The sequence below is a fragment of the Zootoca vivipara genome, chromosome 4 (genome assembly GCF_963506605.1).
Source record: "Zootoca vivipara chromosome 4, rZooViv1.1, whole genome shotgun sequence".
NCBI classification, from domain to species: domain Eukaryota; kingdom Metazoa; phylum Chordata; class Lepidosauria; order Squamata; family Lacertidae; genus Zootoca; species Zootoca vivipara.
Window position 1 is genome coordinate 36,216,544 of NC_083279.1, and position 22,045 is coordinate 36,238,588.

Below are 22,045 nucleotides of genomic sequence, written 5' to 3' on the forward strand. Positions count from 1 at the left end.
GTCCATCAATCAAATGTACAGTGTAAATAATGCAAAATGCACAGGGACATTGGGTGTGTTCAGATGTATCAACACATGGTCCAGTGTGCTGTTTTCTGCTTTAAGTCCAGCTTTCCTTCCATTTTGCTTTCCAGACGGCATGCATACTTCCCCCAAATCAAATGCAATTTCCTTTTTCTCTTTCTCCTTCCTTCTATCCCTTGCTCTGCCTTGCACACAGTACCAGATGAAATTGTTATTATTTTAAAATCTTTTCCAGAGAGAATAGGAGGAGATGTTGTGATTGTCACAAGGGTTAGCCAACCTGCATTGTGCACAGTCTCTTTGGATAAAAACATGAAGAACATAGAAAGGCTTGTGTGCATATGAAAAGGTGGGGTGGGGTGGGGGCTTGTAAGGGCTAGTCCTGCCCCCTGTGCTGCTGATGTGTGCATAACCACCAGTGGGGCAGACAGCATTGTAAAGGGCTCTACTATTTATTTTTGATTCATTCCCCTTCCCCTTCCCACAATGGTTCAAGCTCAGGAGAAATCAAAGGTACGTTCACAGAAATCTCTCCTATGTGTTGAAATAGCAAGTTAGGAAGCTGCATGGTTAGCCTCACTACCTGCCTAGGGATAAGGGAGATATTTTATTCCAAATAAAGAGCAAAATACTTGGGTCATCCTCGTGGGCCTTCCATAGGCATCCAATTGGCCACTGTGAGAACAGGATGCTAGAGGAGATGGGTTACTTGCCCATCTTACATGATCCAGCAGGGTTTTCTTACATACTGTTCTCAGATTTCTTTATTTTACAGTCAAGTAGCATATGCATTTTATGAAATAAATAAATCTCCTGTCCAAACTTCTGTTTACTTTGTCTTTTTAATGGATCATTGCATATTAGGCTCCTTGCAGCATCAAAAACTAGAATTGACAGACAATGATGAAATGCATTCTAGCACTATCTAAAGATTGTCAAAAGTGGTTGTGTGCAATGCCTTCTTGGTAGTTGCACCTGGTCCTGTTGAATGCCCTTCCCTCAGATGTCAAAGAGAGAAACAATCATACGACTTTTCATAGACATAGGAAGGCTGCTGCCTGTTCCGGGGGAGCTTTTTGTGTTTGATGTTTTGTTGAGTCCCTTTATATTTTGTTGGAAGTTGCTCAGAGTTGCTGGGGCAACCCAGTCAGATGGGCGGAGCAGAAGAAAGAGATGATGATGTGTTGTGGGGCCCTTATGTTTCTGTACACTTTCCAGGTTGGTTGATTAGAGAATAAATTTACATTCCTTGCTAAATTATCAGAACACAACACACAACATCTGTTGATAACCAGATTCCATTACAGAATACTGCTACTCCCTTCTGATGTTTAAGGTCCTGGTCCTCCAATAATTAGGGAGAGTGGAAAGCTCCAGCAGCAGCAGAAGGAATATAATTTGGGTACTACTTCCTAAATTAGTAAAGAATTAAAGCAGGGGTGTCGAACTCAAATTCATCAGGGGCCGCATCAGCAGTTTGGTCACCCTCAAAGGGCCGGTGGAATCTGTAGGACTATGTGTCCACTCTTTATTATCATAAATTATTGTCACTGCATTCAATTATTACTGTTTTTTGTAATAATGTAAGTAATAAATAGCTCTGAAAGCAGAAACATAGTCAGAATAATGGCAAGTAGATATTCAAATGTACAATTATTGTACAATTTATTGAAAAATGATTTTTGGTAACAGACATCAAAGCAGGGGGGAGGAGACGGTAAAACAGAAGGGGGAAAGATCACCTACAAACAGAAGGGGGAAAGATCGGAGCGTAGCTGTCAGCCAGCATACTAAACCTCCGGAGAGGGAGAGGCGCAGGGAGAGAGAGGAGGAGAGGGAGTCTGAAACACGCACACTTTGACCAAACTCTTAAAACCACGGCCCAAGCCTGAGATTTGCACACACACCCCTCCCTCCCCCCATGCTAACGCTTTTTAAAGGGCTCTTGCAGTCCTTCCTGTCCTCCTTCTGAGAAGCCCCCCCCCTGCTCCTTTTTGAGTACAGCAATCTACATTTGTTCAATTGTGGTTGTGTGTTCGCTTATTCCCTGGTTGGTGGCGGTCCTGGACATACCTTGCTTACTTCAACTAAGACTCACTAAGCTCAGAGTAAACATGCATTAGGATCCATCTCAATTCTTGCCATCAGAAGCATTTTCCCCTTCCCTTGGCCTTTTGATTGCAAGGAAGGTGGACGTGAAAGGTTTCGGAAGTGAGACGGGAGGGGGGGAGGCTAGCTAATTTTGTCTTTCTGGAAAAAGAGGAACATTAGAACTGAGAGGAATTGGGAAAAGCCGCTCGACTACTGGGAGCAGAGACTCTGTCAGACAGCGAGAAGCCATTGTGATGTAACAATTGCAAGAGTGAAAGTGCTACTTTTGTTTCCGCTTGGATTACTTTGTTCTTTCTGGACTGTTATTTTCAACTGGAAAGAAAGGGCAACATTCTTTCTTCTAAATCACTCAAAGAGGGAAAGACAGACAAGGGACTGTGTTGTGTTTTATTTTCATCCCCTTCTCCCAGGGGCGGCGGGGAGGTCCTGCTTCGGCGGAGATGGGGGCTCTCTCTCTCTCTCTCCAAGCGCGGCAGGCGCACGGAAACTAGAGTGACAGCAGGGGTGTGGGGAGAGAGAGCGCTCGGCGCCGGGGTGCACGGAGAGGGACACCGCAGCAACACAAATGGTGCGGTGTGGTGGTGGGGACACGACTGGAGCCAGCAGGATGGGAGAGCCGCTTCCCTCCTCAGCCAAACCCGCCTTACGGAGCGGAGCGGGCTTCTGGTCGAGCGGGATGCCGGCGCCCACCGAGCGGCCAGCCGCGTCCCTTTCTGCACACGCGCTCTCTCCGGAGGGCGGGCGGCAGCAGCTGCGCCACAGCCGCTTCCCCTTGCACTGTCCGCGCTTCAGCGTGCGGGACCCGGGAGGCGCTTCAGCGGAGAGGGGAGGTGGTGGCGGCGGGGGGAAGGAGGAGCCGGTTTCGCCTCCTTTCCTCCCTCGTGGGGCTCCTCGGCAGCCCCGGCACAAGGCAGAACCTCGGGCTCAGGAGCCGCCGGCCGGCACTCACCGAAGGGAAAGGACCCAGTGCGCTGGCGACGCGGCTCGCGTGTCTGTCAGCTACACGGCTTGGATTTGCTTTTATTAAAAGGACATGGTCCCCGTCCGCCCCCTCTCTCACTCCCTCCGTCACCCCCCTTCTCCGCTGCAGTCTCCTCCCTTCACCACCACCCCCGTCACGCTCGCAGGCAGGCACGGGCTGGGGCTCAGTGGGTCGGACGCAGCCATGGCGGAGGGAGGCGAGGGAGAATAACTGCTCCGGCCACCGCTGCCCGCCGTGGGCTCGCCGGGCCCCAAGCGCCTCGGGTAGTGAGGCTGGCCTCCCTCAGGAGCTCTATTCAAGGCTGTTTTAAGGGAGGCGCCTTGCCTCTTCCTTGGCGCCCTCCAAATCCCCACGAGCTCGGCAGGGCGTGAGGCTGGGAGCGCGGCGCCTGACTGCCTTCCCAGCTCACGACTTCCCCTCCGCCTGGACCCTGGGCGGCTCTGACCCTTTTGCACTCTGTTGAGCTCCTCTTCTGATTTCCGGAGGAGCGGCCGCGGGCGCCTCGGCTTGCCATTGGCTGCCCAGCGCCTGACGTCGGGGCTGTGGGGAGGCGGTGGGGGCGCAGGCCGCTGGAGGATCGATCCCAAACATGCTGAACTGAAAGCCCCGGAGCAAGTGGCGGGCGCCGCTCTCGCCCTCTTGCCCACGGCTGCGCGCTCCGCCGGGTCCTGGCCATAGTGGATGCGCCGGCCCTACTTCTAGAGGGCGGGCCACATGACAAGGTCTGGCGGGCCGGATTTGGCCCGCGGGCCTTGGGTTTGACACCCGTGAATTAAAGGGAATGTTTCTCCTAGTTACTTGGGACTGCAGCTGATCACCATTTAGGGGCATGACAGTGAAATGGTTCCTGTACCTCTGTCGCTATACCTATTTTATCTTTTTTCATGGTATGAAAGAGACGCAGTATGTATTGAAGCAATGTGTAACTATATTGCTTCATATTCTAATGCTGCTATAGAGTAATGCTCAAACATCTTTTATACTAGTGGGCATATGGCAGAAGCCCAAAGTGGATAGACTGAAAAGCATTGGAGAAGTCCTAAAGAGAGCTGTGTCTAGACAAGGCAGAGCGCACATGTATATAAAACGCAATATTATATTTGTATTTACATATTTCTATGTGGTGATTTTACTCCAGCAACATTTGAAAAAGCATGTTGCATGCCTTGGAAATTCATGACTTTTTTTAAAAAAAAGTTGGCAGCTCCATGGAAGGAGTAATTATGGCCTCCCTTTTGGAAAGCTAGTCATTACAGTGGCACTTGCTTTTGTTTTGGAGCAATAAAAATTGAAATTAGCTTAAGACAGCAAGGCATCGTTGAGAGTGTCATGCTAATCAGACTTTTAAATTACTACTTCACGGCCCTTCTATTGTGGATGCTAAGCATAAAAGTAGCAAAGAAGGGGCATTCCAGATGTCTAGAAATGTTTGAACAACCTTAAAGGAAAAGAACTGAAAATCAAAAGAAGGGCAGAGAGCTGAGAGCAATGATGGTCAGTCAGCATGTACTGTGCAAGTTGCATGTTAAATAATTGGCGACTGAACCAGGAGGTTGCTGCTACCGTCATGTGTTTTGGGATTTGAGAGGAGTGGTTGGCAGGAGGAAGACAAAGATATAAATCTACCCCAAGCTTTCTGTTTGGCTAATTTTCCATTGTGCACCACTGTATAGGATCTACTTTAGGAACAAAAGTACTGTGCTCACATGCAGCATTAAGAGGCTTAGCAATGGCCGGGATTAATCCTTGTATTGAATGCCATAGAATAGGATCCAATTACAGGTTCTGTTGTATCAGGAGTGGGTCTGCCTTGCTGCCTGCGATTACAGCACAGTAATTAAAACAAGTAAAAAAGGGCAACTTCTTTGGACAAAATATAGCTAAATGTATGAATGAAGTTAGTACAAGGGAAAATAGAGACTAGAATTCTGCATTAAGTACATACTTTGAGACTAATGAAACACTGGTCACATTGGGTTTGCTTAATCTACATAAATAAGGGTAGGTAGAAGATTGAATGATTATTCCATTATTTCCAGGACAGGGTAACTTGTAGTGGCATTTCAGAAGATGAGCCTTGTTGCATCTTTAAGCCACGTGAATACTGTTTGCCACAGGGACATTAGTAGTATGTGGTGTGTGTGTATTTAAACTACTAATTTAGTTTCATTCATTCTATCACATGGTGCTGAATATTGTTCAACATGTCCCACCTTCTCCAGTGGTGAGAAGTGCTTGGGGAAGGTCTTCTTTGGGCTTTGTTTCCTTTGGAAGAGAGATAATAAGAAATGCTTTAAGGCAGCCAACAGTGTTCTTAAAGGTGGTGGTGGAAGACTAGATTTGGGAACGCTAGCCAAAGCAGTTCCTAGGATCAGGTGTTATATTAACAAGTCACATGGACAGTCATGGTGGCCTATGACAGTACTTCAGCTGAAGCTAGAATTCCTTTAGAAGGGCCTCCTGGATCAGGCCAGGGGCCCCATCTAGCCTGGCGTCATGTTCTTACAGTGGCCAACCAGATGTTTATGGGAAGCCCACAAACAGGACCTGTAAGCCTTAACCGAATAACCTTTAAGTCTGCAGACTAGCTCAGTTTGGTAACACCGATGTAGACCTAGTGAAAAAAAGAAGTGCTGGTACCATTTTTTCTTTTGAGTTGGATTTGTTTGGAATGTTTTCCTATCTCTTTGTGTTCTTGATAAAAAAACATACTGGCCATCAAATACTCTAGACCAGTATGATTCTGATTCAAATCCACCTCTGTGCTTAACCAGTTTTCTGAAATGCTAACTGACTTTAAGGAAAACACATACAGGGATATTTGAAAGAACCCAACCATGAGAGTGATGGAAGGAGTATAAAACCTTACAATAGGTAGGGCATACCTTCGGGAAGAACCCCTTTTCTTATACAGTAGTGACTCCTGTAATCAGTGCTTTTCTTCTAGGAAGAAAGGTGCCAGTACTGTGTACCCTTGAGTAGCCCCAGAAAAAAAACATTGCCCGTAATAGATAAGATAAACTGCATGCTATAAAGGAAATGGTGGAGGTTGTTTAAAGCTATAAGCACAAGCCAAATAAAATTTGTCAGAATGTAGAAGGCCTTAAAAAAGTAGGCAAACCTTAGGTTAATGGACCCATCTACTGTTGGGATAGACCCACATAAGCTAAAGGATTTGATGACTGTGGCTTAGTTTAAGCTATAGTGGAATTTTGGGGGAAGGAGGGGGGATGATCAGATTTTTGGGGGGTACTTCTACTTCAATGCACAATTTAATTGGTTACTTAACAGGTGTTCCTTTACTCTTAATGCTCCATATACCAAATGACAAAGCAACTACAGTTAGTTTAGTATTTTTATTTTGGTTTGATTTTCTCCTGCAACAATGAAAGGAAACAAATTAAGTGTAATAGCACGTGAGCATCTCCAAATTGTTTAGAAAAGAGCTGTGTGTGCTGCAATGCAAGAGCTAAACAGTGTTGAATTAATTTTTAAATTCCCGCCCCCAATATTAGTACGTACACAAAATGAACTTTGCAGTAATGAATACCGAAAGCTGATGCAGCTGGGAATGTGATTTTCTTACATAAGCTTTATATGTTGTGCCTTTAACTATTGTCTCTTCTCTAAGTAGTAATGAGTTATTTATCCTGGTACTTGTCTGCAGTAGCTTGCATGTTTTAATCTGCATTTGCTGAGACTCTGCCAAATTGCCTTTTCTTTCCTGTGCCAGTCTATCCTCTTTTTATGAGGACAATCCCTCATCCTCACCAATTTATTAAAGATTGTAATGGGTAGAGGGAGAAGCTACTCTGGACCATGTGCAGCAATATAAAACAATATATTTATGCTTATTTTAATAATACACAAATGTGTAGATATGACACTGAAATGGCAGCTCAGAAAAAGTTTTCTTTGGTTTGCTAATCTGGGGCTTTAAAAGCCAAGTGCATGAAGAGATGACTTCAGACAAACTGCTTCAGATTAACTTAATCTGATTTTATTCAGTTTTCTTCAATCTGTAGTCAGGAAGCAGAAGGATGAAAATGGTGGAGGGAAATTTTGTAGTTTGGGATGGGGAGCATCCATTTCCATTCAAGTGTAAAACCTTAGCGAATTTTGAAATAGTATATTATAATGTCATACGTTTTAAAATGCAAAAAATATATATTATTAAGTAGTTAACTAGGTATAATCAAGATTCCTGCAGATCAACAACTAGCTTTAAAATTGAACCTCCATGTGACATGGCCATTCCATTATGTGATTGCTTTATAAATTGAAATTAATGCAAGGTGGTGATGGGTGAAATCTGACATCTAAATTCAGAATGTTTTTGAAGAATTATTTGGAGAGAAAATATCAGGCTCTTCCTGAGAATGCTGCAATGACCCAGCCCAGGAACTCCTCTACCATTGCCAGGAGTGACATTCCTTCTCCAGCCTCTGCCCTCTCCTCATCCAGCTGATCATAGGTGTGATTCCCTCAATATTCTTTAAGTGGTGTTTTATGATGCACTGGGAACACTTTAAAGAAGCACATATGATTTGATAGTACATGCAGTTCACAATTTTTTGTATGTGTTTTACTGGTGTGCAAGAGTGTGCAGGATCAATAAAACACTGTTCAAATAAGAATATTAATGAAATTGTACTTACTAGCATGCCAATGTTGTTTCTTTTGTATTCTGCTCTATCTGTGAGCATGTGGTAACTCAGAGGAGAACAGAAATCTGTGCCAACCCGCTCATGTTCCAGTTTTTGGAATTAATTTTAGAAATTCTCCAGGATTCAGGAGAATTGGGAGAGCAAAAGATGCAGTCATTGCCTTCTCCACCTGCTGCTGCTACACCAGCTATGATTGGACCCACCTCACCTCACATTGGCCATTGGAAGCAGAGGAAAGCTGCCGTCACCATCCCCACTTCTTCAAACATCCATTTTTAATTAAGGGTCATTCTTACTGATTTTAGTACTGTATAAGCTATTCTGGGAGCCTTTTTGGCTGAAGACCAGAGCAAGACTACTTCAAAATAATAGTCTTCCTCAATATGGTGCTCTCCAGACTGGGAAAAGTTAGTCTGGGCTATATTTCTTAGAAATTGTTTGGAAAACGATGAAAGGTTGTTTTTACAGACTAATTTGACCATTCAAAATATGAGAACCACAGTTTCCAGGTTGATTTCTCAGTTGGAAGCCCTGAATACAAGCTGATGTCTTGAACTAGTGCTTCTCATTTATATGACTGTATAGGAGCTTAGGAGAAATTGAAACAAACTTACCTAAAAAAATCAATGTACTGAAGTACTATTTGATGTACTTGAATAGTAAAGAAAAAGGGAAAAAAAGGACAGAAACAAAAATAGACTAATTCATTGAATGCCAGAAGAGCAAGTTATGAATTTTGTTAGTGACTTAGCAAGTTATGAATTTTGTTAGTGACTTGCATTGATAGAAGATGGACAGCCCAATGTCAGTTATCTCAAGCCATTAGAAAAGACCCCTAGCTTTATGTCTTAAAGACTCTCAAAGTGAAACCATCAAGGACTGTGAAGAAAGAAATCTAGTCTGACAGGAACAGTCTACATCATCTAATAGTGGCATATGAGTCTGGAAGGCACATTGTCTTGCAACCAATATTAAAGCATGAACTTCTGCCTGTATTTGTACCATTGATAGAAATGAACAGTGATGTCCAAGACAGAGAAGGTGCCACTTTTACACCCACTTAAAGCTGACATTGATTGTCCAAGAATTGTGGAACATGTCACTGATTTCATTCTTCTAGTAATTGATGGGCAGGCAATGGTGATTGCATTGAGTAAGACATCAGAAGCAAACACATTTAGGGATTTTGTCAATATTTTTGTTCAACAGTTGAACAAGGACTCAGTGTCCAAGCAAGCTGATACTTTGTTCGACAGCTTCTGAGAAAAACAAAACAAAAAACAAATTAAGGTTTGCACTAGTCAAAAACATGCAGACCTCCATGCCAGCACGATCAGTTATTGAGAACAAGAATGCCCCTCTGCCACAGAACTGGAAACTATTTGGTAATGCCTGAATGTATAGCAGATCTGACTTTCTCTGTATCCTTTTATGAGAACCTCACTGTTGTCATTTTTAAGGATTCAAAGTTGAAAGAATGTGGTGCTGAATAATCTATCTATAAACATAGCACAACTAAAGCTGTCACAGGTAGAAGCTGATACCATTGTAATTTCAGCTTTTTTTTCTTTCTTCTGATGGCCTTCCAAAAAAGAAAGAGGAAAGAATTGGAAAGTATAACTAAGTGACCTGCATTGTGTTTGGCATGTTAAATTAAGAACTTAGACTTTTATCTTGAGGTGTTTTTTTTTAAAAAAAATTCTTAGATCAGCAGTTAGTACAGAAAGCACACAAGCAACCTGCAGAGCTTTTCTTCCCATTTGGTACTGGGTCACTTTAGGACAAGCCTGCAAGATATGTTGATGAATTTGTCATGTGGTTGTGTACAGGGTAAGTTATATTTCATCCTGTAGGTTTAGAACTTATTTAATGGTTAAAATTTGTGTTGTATGTAATTGAAAGTCACCTTTTTGCTGCTTGTTTTGGTGTAGCACTATTTGGTAACATTAAGAAACCAGAAACACTGCCCCTTCCACCTCACAAAGCCTTCTTGCTTCATCATATGAGGTGCCTTATGGGGAGAGTGTTCGCCTTGCGGAAATTTGATTACTATAGCCAATGAGCTGAGGCTGGAAAGAAGGGAAAGAGGTCTCACTCCTGTTTTTAAAAATTTGGCCGTATTCTTGAGGTTTGCTTAAGTGTAGTGTATGTGGAGGCAAAACAGGATGTGCCAACTGGCCGTGTAATTGCAAGCAAGTACAGCTCATATATAAACATGTGTTTTTGTGGTGCTATCTGTTTCTTCCTTTTAACCAGATAAAAAATGTGAACTCAAATTGCAGGTTACACTGAAACTTGTAGAAATAAAAGTAGTAAAGAATATTATCCAACTTATTATTTTAACCTGTGTAACATTTTAATTTACAAGTCATCTGGAATAACTAAATATGTTTTGTGTTTCTCCAATGCCAAATGTCTTATGAACAGCTAGCCTCAAGTAGAGAGCACTGACTATAAGTCTACTTCCAATCCTTTTCTCTTTCTTTTTTGGAAGGCCACCAGAAGAAAAAAAATATGTATATCTCAAGCTGAAACTACTCTGGGACTGAATAAAAGTATTTTCAAAAAATTGATTCCGATCAATGTGCCCAAAATTCACATCAGCAGGAAAATGCAGCTTTTCACCTCATGCTTTTCATAGTAAGAAGAGGTGATTTGTTTTAATTGGTTTAGTGAAACTTTCATTACATACTACATTTTGCAAGGGAAGAAAACATGCAAGGTCAGCTGGTTATGTAGATATTTCTCATAATATACCGTAAAAAAAATCTATAAGGAAAGCACTTGGCTTCACAATTTAGTCAGTCTGTCACCTTTCAAGGGAGAAAAAGTGAAAACTGCATAGTTAGCTTATTCAGATACAAAATGCTCAGTAGGTTTCCCCTCAAAGTCAAACTGTAATCTGTACCTATACAAGCATTAACACAAAATAAAGATTAAAGCAATATTACTTTGATAATGGCAGGCTTGAAAAGTTCATTTCACTCCAAATGCTTGGTGGTAAAGTTAAACAGTCTTTCTAATTTTGATTTTAAAATCCTATTCCTCTTGATGCATGAGTTAACAAATGTTTTAATGTTTATAAACCACCCAGTGAAACCCATTCTACAGCTCTATATTGGCTCCTCACCACAGATCATTTGGAATTGTAGCTATGATTTTTTAAAATTTGATGCTATGCACCAGGCAGCAAAATGTCTTGAGTTCGCACTGTGGAAAAAGTGAAGTGTGCACAATTCAAAACATGAGTACTATCAGTTTTTATACTGGATACTTTAGGGTAGATCCATGCAGTCATACTTTTCTTTCATTCTATTCTATCCTGTTGTGATAGAAAAAGAAGTATGTCCCTGTCTTGTGAAAAAAGGAGTAGCATGAAACTTTTCAGTAGCTATGGATCACCCTGAGGTTTTGCTTCTGGATATAATTATGATTTTTTCTTGTGCTTGGTTTTCATATTATCTCTCAGCCTAGGACAGGCATCCCCAAACTGCGGCCCTCCAGATGTTTTGGACCACAACCCCCATGATCCCTAGCTAACAGGACCAGTGGTTGGGGAAGATGGGAATTGTAGTCCAAAACATCTGGAGGGCCGATGGTGGTGGCTAAACGTACAAGTTTAAAGTTTCTTTAACAATTACCCATTCAAGTTTAGGGATACACTATAATGTTAGGGATAATAGAAGACATTAATAATGTTCTATTCGGACATCATATGACTATGTGTAAGCGGTGGATTAATTTGTCTTAACCTCCATTTGTTCATTATAAAGACTGAAAGAACCTCCATCCATACAGCTGTACAGAGCTGGTTATCCTAGCATACTCGAGAAGAGTTGTACTGAATGCATAATGGAGAACAAGCACATACTATCCTGGTCCACACACATACACAGACACCCTCCACAAGCCACAATAGACATATATGAAGCCATAACAAAGGTTTGCATGAATATATTTTAACTAGTTCTTTGAGACCTGTTGGGGCATTTTTCTGTGCATTCTGTTTGAATACATATGCTTTGTTAAAAAGAACAGAACATTTCTTCTAGAAATTAGAGCAGGCTATTTTCTTTTGATCATCTCTTTGGTGTTTTAATGTAGTCTACCAGGATTGATGTTTGCTTTGCAAAGTATTTTCCGTTATTCTTCCTTTGATTCATCTGAAGTATGTAGCCACCTGTTCGGAAATCTGTGATGGAGCACAGCATAAAAATCAAATGATTTGATATGATTGCCTTTTTGATCTGAAATGAGTGGTGTTTAAGTCGTTGCTACCTTGGTAGATTGCATTCATATTTATTTGACAAGGTTTTATATGTATATTTCTAAATGGCCTTTTGTATTGTTTGGACATAGAATTCACTGCTTTATTTTGCGGTGGTTCTTCGTTTTGAATGTTACTGAAGGCCTTATGATGGAGTGTTTGAAGCTCTGTGGTCTGATTTGGGACAGATTTCTTTGACTCCACAGGTCCTATTTTGATAGGACTGTGGGGAATAAACAATTGTGCACATGACTAGAAGGATTATTTTTCTATATTTAGATGGATTTTGCTGGAAATTTAGTAGGCTATATCCAACAAATTTGTCTTGTTGGGTCTGCCTGTGCAATGGGATTTCTTCTTTCTTTGCATGTTCCCTGCACTCCCCCAAATGTGTTCTGTATTTCTTACCAATGTTTCAGAACAGATTTTGGGATGGTAGAGCAAAGGGAGAGGAAGTCCTGTTGTGCAGGCATGTATTCTGGAACTGCAATGGATGGATGGTGGAAGGGTACTTCCCAAGCTTTTGGTTACAGTGTTGAATGATAGCTGCTATGCATACCCAACAGTACAGCATGGGATGGCTCCAGATTTAAATAGCAGCCACCATGTAAACATGGCATATAAATTGGTAAACTAACTATGATTTAACATGGAGACACTTTAGGATCCATGCATTATTTCTCTGGAGTTCAGGTCCCGAATAAGTTGTCAACAGTGGTCACCACTGACTTGTGTATGGTCATTTTCTTCCTCTTCTGCAATTGTGTCACCCATATAAGTTCTTCCTTCCCATTAAAACCAGTGGGAGAGACAAGCTTCTATGAGAAAAGGGCATTGTGGCCCTTTGGTAAATACTGGGAGGAAGCTTATGCTCATTCTTATTATTTACCTTGATCTCTGCAAGGATAAATAATGACATGTTGGACACATTTCAAGTAGTTGTAAATAATTGCGTCAATTTGGACAGCTTTCAAGCTTAACTTTTCAGGTAACCATAGCAGCAAAAGGGAATGTTTCTAGCTCTCTGGGTCTTATCAGGAGAGAAGTGGAATCAAACTTTACTCTGGATAAAGGATTCTTCTTTAAAGTGAAAAATTAAAACTGAAATACTTATGTTTGTTTCTTCTTTTAGACAAAAGGTATTTTCCACATTTTTGGTGGAATTTTTAAAAGGAAGGGAATGATTCTAAAGCAAAGATAAAACATGAAGCTTAGTAGAAGAAATGGTTTGGTGTGTGTATTAAAGCTTAAACCGAGTAAAGTATTAAAGTCTAATGCAATAGTTTTAATTTCATATTATTTCCAATGTTTTTAAAATGATAAATACTTGGTTTCAGTGTACAGTGTTCTAGTTCTGAGTCTGTGAAAAAAAGAATATATCACCAAGAATTTATTATACTTGATTTCAATGTTTTGTATTAAATGCCAGTGGTAATACCTAAGTAAGACTAGTGGGAAATACTTATTGGAGAACAAACCCCAGAATGAAATTGAAATAAATTCAGATGTTCTGCTGAGCTGGTGTCTTATTATATAACATCATTCTGACACGGCATATCAGAGCAATTACTGAGCATTTCTGCAAGGCTGTGTAATGTTGCTAATCTCCAATAGATTATTAGGGCACAGAGCAGTCAGGACATTAAAAAAAACCCCTAGAGAATGAACTAATGCTTTATAAAATGGATTTTTCTGTGTGTACTGAGACTATGGCATATTCACAGAATTCTTGGGTAAGTGATCGTAGCTTGAACTGAGCTGTAGGATGGAACTCCTGGTTTTACAAACATCATTGCAACTCCTGTTAGGTGGATTCAGATTAAATAATAGGTCTGCACAGAACTGAACAATATGCAGTGGTACAATGCATGGTGTACAAATTTGCACAGTGCACAAAATAGCCACAGCTAACTTGAATGTTTAAGTCGGCATCATCAGAGAAGAGGGGAAAGGAGGATGCATATATAAAAACAAAAAGAAAGGAGACCTCAGAGTTGCATTGAGACAGTGTGACAGACAGTTTTGGTTATCTTTTAAATGGCTTCAAAATGGATTGCCCCTGAGGAAGAGTCATAAGACTTGAAATGTGTTGGGCTAATAGAGGCTGTAGAATGAATGTTGTCATCTGAGCAAAAACCCCATAAATAAATATTTTTGTGATACATTGGTCCTTGCATACTTGCTGATAGTTTGTTCACTAACCAACACCCACAAGCATTGGAGAATTTCTTACGTAAATTTCATTGTATGTATCTGATGAATAATCAATAAATGGCACAGACAGCATACTAGTCCTGCCCCCCTCCCCCAATCTTCGCAAGCTGTATTCTGTCCTCATGAAGGTTTGCAGTGGAAGAGGTTGAGCTCGCATACAGTGGGGGTGGGTGAAATTGGTGGGCACACATGGCTCTGTGTCCACTATACAGTTTGTACCTTTGCAAGTTTGGCTGAGTGCCTGAGTAGAGCTAATAATTATTGTAAAAACCATTATTGCACAGAGAGAAGGATGTGGATTGTGAAACAGCCTAGATCTGTTTCTATGCCAAATCAAGCCTTTTATTTTTAATTATAATAATTAGATCACTTATGACCTCATTGTAACATTTTCCTGGTTATCCAGATACAAGTCATATATGAGTAAGGGAAGCAGAACCATGGACAGCTCCTAATACAGCTGGAATAAAGGCCTGGAGTTGTAGGCGATGGCAAGTGTTTCTAACTGCACTGCTCTGAGGAGTGTGCATGCACACGAAAGCTCATACCAAAATAAAAACTTAGTTGGTCTTTAAGGTGCTTCTGGAAGGAATTTTTTTTTAATTTTGCTCTGAGGAAGCTATTGGTGCTTAAAGAGGCTATTATTGATTCTTCTGGCATTGTCTCTAGTGGAGGAGATGAGGGCAGGGAAGCCCTTGCTGTTCCAAAGGTTTGGAGTTTGGAGTATTCAGAATACATGGAAGGCAGAGTTGGGTTGCTTATGTGTAGTTGGCACTAGCTTCTCGGGTACTTGCCTCACAGAAGTTTCTGGCAGAGTGGCATCTTCTGGACTTTTGCTATGGGAGTCATTCTCACAGCACACCTTTTCCCTCCCTCCCTTTGTGTCGTCATATCCTTGTCTTGGGTCATGACAAATGAGCAGTAGCCAAGCATAATTCATGAAGCCTTACCCACTAAAAATACCTAGAGTATGATTCAAGTTTAATAATGCAGGAAAAGAATATGACAGCATTAAGAGGATTGCAGAGAAAACTCTGCAAACACCCAATGATGGTAAATCAATATAAGCTTCTCTAAAGGGAAAAAAAAAACCTAGCACCAAATATATTTAAAATATGGACTGCTTAATAGTTCATAACATTTTGATTTAATGATACATTTGCTGCATGTAGGCAGGAGGGGAAAATTACAGGCCAATCTGACTTGAAAACTGCTTGAATGAGCAATATTGAAGTGACCTAGTTGACCTTCTTGAAATAATTTGTATTTCTATGGTAGTCTTATTTGGTGCAGTTGTGTATCTTAATGACTGACCGATAAAGCTGTTATTGTGTCCAGAGCTGATGTAGGGAATATTTGACCCTCCAGGTGTTTAACTCCCATCAGCCCCAACAAGCATGGGCAGTGGCTAGGGATGATCTGAGTTTTAGTTCAGCAACATCTGCAGGGCCTTGCAGAGGGACAAGCATCTGCTTTTTAAAAACCCTTTCTTTTTTGCAGGCACTTTTAACATCATAATGTGAAACAATAATGCATGTATTAAAATAGGTTCACTGATACTAAAGGCAGTGAAGTATTCAGGAAAGAATACAATAAAACTGTCTCTTTAGCTGTGATTTATATTTTAGTTTGTGAATATGTTTCTCTTAAGAGTTCTCTATTGCATAGAGTGCATTTTATTTATTTTCAAGTGGCCAGTCATATTGCATTGCAGTAATGCTACTATTTACTAGCTTTTATTTTGCTTCAGGTTACTTGCTTTTTGTTTTATAGGTCTTGTCTAATAGCTTGACATTTGTATCAAATTGAATTATTGTACCTCTAAATTAATAGTTTTAGCTCCTTACATTGAGATTGTTTGGAATGTAGCTTGGTGTTTGTTGAATGTAGCATAGCTTTGTAAAACACTCTGATAGGCCCACAAATAAAATTTCACACAGTGAAGTTAATTTATAATGGCCATTAATTGGAGTGATCCATTTGAAGAATGCTGTCTTGAATGTTTTTTGGAGGCAGTCTACTTTCCCCCCAATAGCTGATGATAAAGAGAGATCTCTAGAGTTCTGTTTACCGTCCACAAAACACTGCCAATCCACTGTTTCTATTCTCTAGGTTTTATTAATATGGAGTGGATGAAATATAATTTGAAAGAGAGAATGTAAATTCCTAGTTAAAGGTAAAGGGACCCCTGAACATTAGGTCCAGTCGTGACCGACTCTGGGGTTGCGGCGCTCATCGCTTTATTGGCCAAGGGAGCTGGTGTACAGCTTCCAGGTCATGTGGCCAGCATGACTAAGCTGCTTCTGGTGAATCAGAGCAGCACACAGAAACGCCATTTTGATTTAATGATCAAGGTAGTGTTTGATTTAATGATCAAGGTAGTATTTAATGATAAAGGTAGCGCTCTACGTGGATCTACCTTTGAAGGTAACTCAGAAACTGCAATTAATCCAGAATGCGGCAGCTAGATTAGTGACTGGGAGTGGCCTCTGGGACCACATAACACCAGTCCTGAGAGATCTACACTGGCTTCCAGTACGTTTCCAAGCACAATTCAAAGTGTTGGTACTGACCTTTAAAGCCCTAAACGGCCTCGGTGCTGTATACCTGAAGGAGCATCTCCACCCCCATCATTCAGCCCGGACACTGAGATCCAGCACCAAGGGCCTTCTGGCAGTTCCCTTATTGCGAGAAGTGAGGTTACAGAGGGCCTTCTCAGTAGTGGCACCCGCCCTGTGGAACGCCCTCCCTCTTTTAGAAGACAACTGAAGGCGGTCCTCTTTAGGGAAGTTTTTAATGTTTGATGCTGTACTGTTTTTAATATTCGGTTGAAAGCCGCCCAGAGTGGCTGGGGAAACCCAGCCAGATGGGCGGCGTATAAATAATAAATTATTATTATTATTATTACTATTATTATTATTATTATTACCTTCCCTCTGGAGCAGTACCTATTTATCCTGCTCTCTTAATCCTAATCTGTTGAAAACAACAGATGACAACACAAAATATTTTATAAAACAAAAATAAACCCATAATGTCCCTCTCACAAACACATTTTGAAGTCCATAGAATGTTAAATCAGCTAAAGGAAATGATCAATTCAATGTAGCTATGACCTGTTCTTCACTCAAGTCTGTATGTGGTATCTATCCCATCTGTGCTGTATATTATGTGCACAGATGTAGGAAAATCACCCAGAAAATATCCCTGGATTCAGATGAAGTAGTTTCCTGATTGTGTTTTAAAACTGAATAATAAAAAGTTCTAGACTATTATTAATGTTTTTACTATCTTCAGAACGAACACGACAAAATCAAAACTAGCATTGAATAAATAACTCATTCCACACAAGATAAAAACCCTTCAAAGCATGAGATATGTATTCCCCAAATGGAGCGTCTGTAATGGTTCTGAAGGATGCTAACTCTCAAACTTGTGCCCATAGAAAGATATTTCTTAATTTGGGGGCAGCTCCCTGCCCTTGCCAACCTAGCAGTTCAAAAGCACGTCAAGTGTAAGTAGATAAATAGGTACCGCTCCGACGGAAGGTAAACGGCGTTTCCGTGCGCTGCTCTGGTTCGCCAGAAGTGGCTTAGTAATGCTGGCCACATAACCCCGGAAGCTGTCTGCGGACAAACGCCGGCTCCCTCGGCCAGTAAAGCAAGATGAGCGCAGCAACCCCAGAGTCATATGCAACTGGACCTAATGGTCAGGGGTCCCTTTACGCTTTACCTTTACTCAGAATCAACATTTCTGAGATTTCAGAATAAGCCCTGTTAAGGGGACCCACTTCCATAACCCTGGAGGCAATTTTATCCAATGGTGTTTCCTTCATGCAAGTGTGTGTGTGTTCGTGTATTCATACTTGCAAATATTTGGAGGTTGCCATAGGACATGACTGAGTATAACAAATCCTAATATTGAACAAATCACAAGTTGGCCAATGTAACATCTCTTCAAAAACATGTTGTAGCCAGCTGTAACATGAAGCAAAGTCTATTAGCATTGTTTACAAACCTGTTTTTATAATGAATGGTGGAGGCTAAAGGTCTAAACAGAACGGCTAAGGAAAACAATAAAACAAATAAACAATTATTTCATTATGAAGTCAAAGTTCAACATACCAAATTTATAGCTCTAATTTAGACATTACTTTGCCTTTAATGCTCTCCCATCTGCTGGTAAAAGATGAGATATAAAATATACCCAACCTCCTGCCACCAAAAAAAAATCCATCTCTACCATGTATTAAAGAAGGTGTTTTATTATTATTGCCAAAATTGCTAAGAGTTTCTGTTGATTTTTTTCTTACATTGTTGTATTTGTTTTATTACTTTTAATTCCTACTTTGCATATTTGTTAAAAGAGCTGCCAGGGGAGATTCTGTAAAATCAAAAAGCCAGATATCCATGTTTGTTTGTTTGTTTTATTAAAATATTTATATTTAAGAATACCAAACAAAAATGATTTCTTAAATGTAATGGTTACTACCTGCTGCGTATACTTTACAAGCTAAGTTTAGATGAAAGTGTTTAGGGAAAAGCATACACTACAGTTTCTGATTGCATTGTTGTAAAACAATGTAAACTTGCTCATGGATATAAATCAGGTCCTTTAAAATGTATAGCAAAAAAATTATTCTGCAAAACATTCTTTTCATTGTACTCATGTTACTACTTTCAACTGTAGTTTCTTGTTAAAAAAAATGTAACTACATGCAATGGACCCTTTAAAAAAATCCCATGAGCAGAACTGTAAACAGTACTGTTAAAATGAATTGCAATCCAGAAGCTCTTGCTAACAAAACATCATTCAGACCCAAAAACATATTTCATTACCAAATTCACTGTGACTTCAAAAGCATCACATGAATATATATTCCCACAGGGTTCATTTAATCGTAATCCAGATGGAGTTCAGAACTTTTATAAAAAATGATAATTGCATAAATCTTTTTTGCCCTTCTGTTTATGGTAACAACCAATTCACATGTCCATGCCAAGAGGGCTGGCCTGCCTTTTTCATTGCCTAGATTACACAATGCATGCAACAAATGTGTCAATTTTGGCTTTGACTTCTCCTTTAAAAAGAAATTCCAGGAACTTTGATTCCCATATATATCAACACACGATGAGAAGACGCACAGCATCATGCATCAGTATTCATGAATCGGTTGTTACAAGCATATACAATTGTGTATCAGTATGACATGACACGGGTGGTGCTGTGGGTTAAACCACAGAGCCTAGGGCTTGCCAATCAGAAGGTCGTCGGTTCGAATCCCCACAACGGGATGAGCTCCCGTTGTTCGGTCCCAGCTCCTGCCAACCTAGCAGTTCGAAAGCACATCAAAGTGCAAGTAGATAAATAGGGACCGCTACAGCAGGAAGGTAAACGGCGTTTCCGTGTGCTGCTCTGGTTCGCCAAAAGCGGCTTAGTCATGCTGGCCACATGACCCAGAAGCTGCCAATAACGCGAGATGAGTGCCACAGAAGCGGCCAATAACGCGAGATGAGTGCCACAACCCCATTCGGTCAGGACTGGACCTAATGGTCAGGTTAGAATCCCTGTGACGGGGTGAGCTCCCGTTGCTTGGTCCCAGCTCCTGCCAACCTAGCAGTTCGAAAGCACGTCAAAATGCAAGTAGATAAATAGGAACCGCTACAGCGGGAAGGTAAACGGCGTTTCCGTGCGCTGCTCTGGTTTGCCAGAAGCGGCTTTGTCATGCTGGCCACATGACCTGGAAGCTATACGCCGGCTCCCTCGGCCAATAATGCGAGATGAACGCGCAACCCCAGAGTCAGGGGTCCCTTTACCTATATATATATATATATATATATATATATATATATGAACGAGATTTAATATCCTGATACTTTAGCAGATTTAATGGGTACAGCATTAAGTTAAAATGTAGAACTATAGCATTTGAAGGCAATATTTTAAACAGCTATATTAGAGTTTGATTCTGTTTTGATATACCAATTTGGCATCATAATACCAGGAGTATACAAGCTACAAGGCCCACAAGTTAAATATATTACACAGTAATACCCTTTCATTGATTATTCCAGGTCATCTCAACTCTCCACCCCACTCTGCCTCTATCTCATGCCTACGCTTCTGCTTTGAATGCAAAACTTCAAGTGATGATCTTATTAAATTTTTAATCTTGGTGGTTTGTACTTTACTTTCATTATCTTCATCATCCCAACTTTATTTATGGGGAAATAAAAATGGCATGGCCTATATACCTCTTGGATTCAAACTCCCCACATAAATCTCAGTTACACTTCTGTTATTAAGAATAAATCATCCAAGGGCTCACTTCAAGCATAAGCTTTCTTATAGCAATATCTATGCCCTTCACAAATGCTCAGATGAGCACTTTACCGATCTCAAAATGACAACTTGTTAATGTCACCTGAATCTTTATTGCTGCACCCAAGTACCCATTTTGTTCAAGTTCAAACTGCAGACTGAGCAGGGAAAAAATCATTTAAGTATCTATCTATTCCAAATTTCTCTTAAAGGATTTGTTAACTAAGCCCACCTGATAGAGTAAGGTGTAAAAAAATCGTGCACAGTTTTTGTTCAACATGAAAATTATCAAGCTCATTGTGGATTATTGCTGTATATCAAAGAAAGTGCTGCTACTCAGAAAAAGTGATCTGGAATAAAATCCGAAGAAGCCAATTCCATCTGTGAGTTCCTCAGCTGAGACAGGGCATGTCATCTCTTCATCCAGGTGATTGACCTTTAATCTATATATATAAAGTCCAAGTTGTCCCTGCGTCCAAGCTGTCCCGTGTGTCCCTGGGTCACTGCGCATGTGCCCCAGGGATACAGGGATTGGACAGCAGAGACAACCGCCGCTCCGCCAACCGCCAACCCCTCTGCCTACCGTTTCCCTGCCTGGGCAGTAGCGGCAACCTGAGGTGAAGGTGGAAGATGGGTCAATGTGGCGGCAGCCTCCAGCAGCAGCGCCGCCCCCGCCTTCCTTAGAGACCCGCGAGCAAGCGAGGGAGGAGGAGCAGGAAGCAGTGGCTGAGGAGGCGCCAGCCCGGACAAGCCCCATGCGGAGGAGTCGGCACGGAGGGGGCAGCTGCGGCTGCTGAGTTAGGCTGAGAACCCAGGACACTCTCATGCGGCGCCGGAGGCTGTGCTAGCGGGCCGCTCCCAGCGCCGGCCTCCACGGGCGCCTAGAGGATCCCCACCCCCGCCGCCACCCCGGCTTCGACCCCGTGACAGCCATGTGTGGCCCCGGAGCCACCTTCCTCACCAGCCTCCGTTGTTCTGGTGAAGGAAGGAGGAGGCGGCGGCGGTAACAGCAGCAGCGGGAGCAGCCCGGCCCGAGCGTCTCTCACCATCCCTGGCCTCTGCCCGTCCTGAGCTCCTCACCCTCAGGGGGCCGGGTTCTCTCAACGCGCGCTCTCTCTCTCTCTCAACTCTCTCACACACACAACGCGCTCAACGCGCGTGCTCACTCTCAGCTCTCTCTCTCTCTCAGCTCTCTCTCTCTCTCTCTCACTCACACACCGCTCTCAACGCGCGCGCTCTCTCTCTCAGCGCTCTCTCTCTCATAGAGGCGGGGAGCCGCCGTCGTTCCCCTCGCTCTCCAGGAGGGCATGCGGCAGAGCCAATGGTCCCAGGAGCCGCATTCAGTGTCTTCTCCACCCCCTACATGCTGCTGATTGCTTGAGGTGGTTTAGATGCAGTGGGGCAATTTCGGAGATCTCAGCCTGTCGAGTCGTTCTGGTGCTTTTAAGATCGAGGGCT

General features: G+C 41.8%; 1 protein-coding gene and 1 long non-coding RNA gene across 6 annotated transcripts in view; both read left to right on the forward strand.

Annotated features, from left to right (window-relative positions):
* FRMPD4 (FERM and PDZ domain containing 4) overlaps positions 1 to 22,045 on the forward strand; it is a 210,646-nt gene that overhangs the window by 28,228 nt on the left and 160,373 nt on the right. The gene's annotated exons all lie outside the window — the stretch shown is intronic.
* On the forward strand, positions 3,894 to 10,541 carry LOC132591983 (uncharacterized). The gene is made up of 2 exons (XR_009557452.1): positions 3,894 to 5,961; positions 5,993 to 10,541. It is a non-coding gene; the product is annotated as an uncharacterized LOC132591983 (long non-coding RNA).